This window comes from Arvicanthis niloticus, chromosome X (genome assembly GCF_011762505.2).
Source record: "Arvicanthis niloticus isolate mArvNil1 chromosome X, mArvNil1.pat.X, whole genome shotgun sequence".
Taxonomy (NCBI): Eukaryota; Metazoa; Chordata; class Mammalia; order Rodentia; family Muridae; genus Arvicanthis; species Arvicanthis niloticus.
In genome coordinates this window covers 126744910-126750219 of record NC_047679.1, presented here as the reverse complement: position 1 = coordinate 126750219, position 5310 = coordinate 126744910, and positions in this window count along the sequence as shown.

Here is a 5310-nt window from a genome sequence, read left to right as displayed (position 1 = left end):
TGAATATTTTGTTACTCCTTCTAAGAAGGACCAAGGCATCTACACTTATTCTTCCCTCTTCATGAAATTCATGTGGTCTGTGAGTTGTATCTTGGGTACTGCGAGCTTTTGGGCTAGTATCCAATTATCAGTGAGTGCATACCATGTGTGTTCTTTTGTGATTGGATTACCTCATTCAAGATGATATTTTCTTGTTCCATCCATTTGCTAGAGAATTTCATGAATTCATTTGTTTATAATAGCTGAGTAATACTCCATTGTGTAAATGCGCCACATTTTCTGTATCCATTCCTCTGTTGAAGTACATCTGGATTCTTTCCAGCTTCTGGCTATTATAAATAAGGCTGCTATGAACATAGTGGAACATATGTCCTTGTTATATGTTGGAGCATCTTCTGGGTATATGCCCAGGAGTGGTATAGCTGGGTCCTCAGGTAATGCTATGTCCAATCTTCTGAGGAACCTCCAGACTGATTTCCAGAGTGGTTGTACCAGCTTGCAACCCCACCAGCAATAGAGGAGTGTTCCTCTTTCTCCACATCCTCACCAGCATCTACTATCACCTAAGTTTTTGATCTTAGCCATTCTGACTGGTGTGAGGTGGTATCTCAGGGTTGTTTTGATTTGCATTTCCCTGATGACTACAGATGTTGAATATTTCTTTAGGTGCTTCTCTGCAATTCGAACTCCCTCAGTTGAGAATTCTTTGTTTAGCTCTATATCCCATTTTTAATAGGGTTATTTGGTTGTCTGAAGTCTAATTTCTTGAGTTCTTTATATATATATATATGTTGGATATTAGCCCTCTATCAGATGTGGGATTGGAAAAGATCTTTTCTCAATCTGTTGGTTGCTGTTTTGTCCTATTGACAATGTCTTTTGTTTTACAGAAGCTTTGAAATTTTATGGGGTCCCATAAAATTTGTCAATTCTTGATCTTAGAGCGTAAGCCATTGGTGTTCTGTTCAGGAACCTTTCCCCTGTGCCCAGGTATTTAAGGTTCTTCCTCACCTTCTCTTCTATTAGTTTCAGTGTATTTGGTTTTATATGGAGGTCCTTTATCCACTTGGACTTGAGCTTTGTACAAGGAGATAAGAATGGATCAATTTGCATTCTTCTACATGCTGACCTCCAGTTGAACCAGCACCATTTGTTGAAAATGTTGTCCTTTTTCCACTGGACAATTTTAGCTTCTTTGTCAAAGATCAAGTGACCATAGGTGTGTGGGTTCATTTCTGGGTCTTCAATTCTATTCCATTGATCTTCCTGCCTGTCTCTGTACCAATACCATGCAGTTTTTATCACTATTGCTCTGTAGTACAGCTTGAGGTCAGGGATGGTGATTTCCCCCAGAAGTTTTTATTGTTAAGAATAGTCTCCCTATGCTGGAGTTTTTGTTATTCCAAATGAATTTGCAAATTGTTCTTTCTATCTCTATGAAGAATTGAGGTGGAATTTTGATGGGGATTGCATTGAATCTGTAGATTGCTTTTGGCAAGATGGCCATTTTTACTATATTAATCCTGCCAATCCATCAGCATGGGAGATCTTTCCATCTTCTGAGATCTTCTTCGATTTCTTTCTTCAGAGACTTGAAGTTCTTGTCATACAGATCTTTCACTTGCTTGGTTAGAGTCACACCAAGGTCTTTTATATTATTTGTGACTATTGTGAAGGATTTCATTTCCCTAATTTCTTTCTCGGCCTGTTTAGTCTTCGAGTAGAGGAAGGCTACTGATTTATTTGAATTAATTATATATCTAGCCACTTTGCTGAAGTTGTTTATCAGGTTTAGGAGTTGATTTTGGGGTCACTCAAGTATACTATCATATGATCTGCAAATAGTGATATTTTGGCTTCTTCCTTTCCTATTTGTATCCCTTTGACTTCCCTTTGTTGTCTAATTGCTCTGACTTCCAGTACTATATTGAATAGGTAGGGTGAGAGTGGGCAGCCTTGTCTAGTCCCTGATCTTAGTGGGATTGCTTCAAGTTTCTCTTCATTTAGTTTGATGTTGGCCACTGGTTTGCTGTTTATTGCTTTTACTATGTTTAAGTATGTGCCTTGAATTCCTGGTCTTTCCAAGACTTTTACCATGAAGAGATGTTGAATTTTGTCAAATGTTTTCTCAGCATCTAGTGGGATGATCATGTGGGTTTTTTTTCTTTGAGTTTGTTTATATAGTGGATTACACTGATGGATTTCCGAATATTGAACCATCCCTTCATTCCTGGGAAAAAGCCTACTTGGTCATGAAGGATGCTTCTTTTGATGTGTTCTTGGATTCAGTTTACAAGAATTTTACTGAGTATTTTTGCATTGATATTCATAAAGGAGATTGGTCTGAAGTTTTCTTTCTTTGCTGTGTCATTTTGTGGTTCAGGTATGAGCATGATTGCTGCTTCATAGTACAAATTGAGTTGTCTTCTGTTTCTATTCTGTGGAATAGTTTGAAGAGAATTGGTATTAGGTCTTCCTTGAAGGTCTGATAGAATTCTGCAATAAAACCATCTGGTCCTTATTTTGGTGGGGAGACTTTTAATGACTGCTGCTATTTCTTTAGGAGTCATGGGACAGTTAGATGATTTATCTGCTCCTGATTTAACATTGGTAACTGGTATCTGTCTAAAAAATTGTCCATTTAATCCAGATTTTCCAGTTCTGTTGAGTATTTTTTTTTATATAAAAAGTAGTCTTTTGTAGTAGGATCTGATAATTTTTTTTAATTTCCTCAGTTTCTGTTGTTATGTCTTCATTTTCACTTCTGATTTTATTAATTTGGATACTGTCTTTGTGTCCCCTGGTTAATCTGGCTAAGGGTTTATCTATCTTGTTGATTTTCTCAAAGAACCAGCTCCTGGTTTTTTGATACTTTGTATAGTTCTTTTTGTTTCTACTTGGTTGATTTCAGCCCTGAGTTGATTATTTCCTGCTGTCTACTCCTCTTGGGTATATTTGCTTCTTTTTGCTCTAGAGCTTTCAGGTGTGCTGTCAAGTTGTTAGTGTATGCTCTCTCCAGTTTCTTTTTGTAGGCACTTAGAGCTATGAGTTTTCCTCTTTCATGGACTGCTTTCATGGAGTCCCACACGTTTTGGTATGATGTGTCCTCATTTTCATTAAATTCTAAAAAGTCTTTAATTTCTTTATTTCTTCCTTGACCAAGTCATCACTGAGTAGAGTGTTGTTCAGTTTCCACATGTATGTGGGCTTTCCATTGTTTTTGTTATTATTGAAGACCAGCTTTAGTCGGTGGTGATCTGATAGGATGCAAAGAATTATTTCAATCTTTTTGTATCTGTTGAGGCCTGTTTTGTGACCAATTATATGGCCTATTTTGGAGAAGATACCAGGAGACGCTGAGAAAAAGTTATATTCTTTTGTTTTAGGATGAAATGTTCTATAGATATCCCTTAAATCCATTTGTTTCATAACTTCTGTTAGTTTCACTGTGTCTCTGTTTAGTTTTTGTTTCCATGATCTGTCCATAGATGAGAGTGGGGTATTGAAATCTCCCACTATTGTTGTATGAGGTGCAATGTATGCTTTGAGCTTTAGTAAAAGTTTCTTTCATGTATGTGGGTGTCCTTGCATTTGGGGCATAGATGTGCAGAATTGTGAGTTCCTTTGGTACATTTTTTCTTTGACAATTATGAAGTGTCCTTCCCCCTTTTTGATTACTTTTGGTTGACAGTCGATTTTATTTGATATTAGAATGGCTACTCCAGCTTGTTTCTTGGGACCATTTGCTTGGAAAACTATTTTTCAGCCTTTTACTCTGAGGTAAAAGTTTCTTTGTCACTGAGGTGCATTTTCTGTATGCAGCAAAATTCTGGGTCCTGTTAAGGTATCCAGTTTGTTAGTCTACGTCTTTTTGTTGGGGAATTGAGTCCATTGGTGTTAGGAGATATTAATGAAAATGATTGTTGCTTCCTGTTATTTTTATTATTAGAGGTGGAATTACGTTTTGTGGCTATCTTCGTTTGGGATTGTTGGAAGATTACCTTCTTGCTTTTTCTAGGTTGTAGTTTCCCTCCTTGTGCTGGAGTTTTCCATCTATTATCCTTTGTAGGGCTGGATTTTTGGGAAGATATTGTGTAAATATGGTTTTGTCATGGAATATATTGGTTTCTCCAGCTATAGTGATTGAGAGTTTTGCTGGGTATAGTAGTCTGGGCTAGCATTTGTGTTCTCTTAGGGTCTGTATGATATCAGTCCAGGATCTTCTGGCTTTTATAGCCTCTGGGGAAAAGTCTGGTGTAATTCTTATAGGTCTGCCTTTATATGTTACTTTACCTTTTACCCTTACTGCTTTTAGCATTTTTCTTTGTTTTGTGCATTTGATGTTTTGATTATTATGTGATGGGAGGAATTTCTTTTCTGGTCTAGTCTATTTGGCATTCTGTAGGCTTCTTGTATATTTAAGGACATCTCTTTCTTTAGGTTAGGGAAGTTTTCCTCTATAATTTTGTTGAAGATATTTACTGGCCCTTTAAGTTGGGAATCTTCACTCTCAACTATACCTATTATCCTTAGGTTTGGTCTTCTCATTGTGTCTTGGATTTCCTAGATGTTTTGGGTTAGGAGATTTTTGCATTTTGCATTTTCTTTGACAGTTGTGTCAGTGTTTTCCATGGTATCTTCTGCACATGATATTCTCTCTTCTATCTCTTGTATTCTGTTGGTGATGCTTGCATCTATGACTCCTGATCTCTTTTCTAGGTTTTCTATCTCCAGGGTAGTCTCCCTTTGAGATTTCTTTATTGTTTCTACTTCCATTTTTAGATCCTGAATGGTTTTGTTTAATTCTTTCACCTGTTTTGTTGTGTTTTCTTGCAATTCTTTAAGGGATTTTTGTGTTTCCTCTTTAAGGGCTTCTACCTGTTTACCTGTGTTCGCCTGTACTTCTTTAAGGGAGTTATTTATGTCCTTCTTAAAGTCCTCTATCATCATCATGAAAAGTGATTTTCATTCTGAATCCTGCTTTTCCGGTGTGATGGGGTGTCCAGGACTTGCTATGGTAGGAGAACTGGGTTTTGATGATGCCAAGTAACTTTGGTTTCTGTTGCTTATGTTCTTGTGCTTGCCTTTCACCATCCAGTTAACTCTAGTGTTACCTGCACTCACTGTCTCTGACTGGAGCCTGTCTTTCCAGTTATCTTGCTTGTGTCAGAACTCCTTAGAGTCCAGATGTCTCCATGATCCTGTGATTCTGAGCTCCTGTATGGAAGAACCCCTGGGACTCAGGCTGCCTCTGGGATCCAGAAATCCTGCTGCTCTGAGTGCAGTGGCTCCTCTAGGATAGCTGAGGAT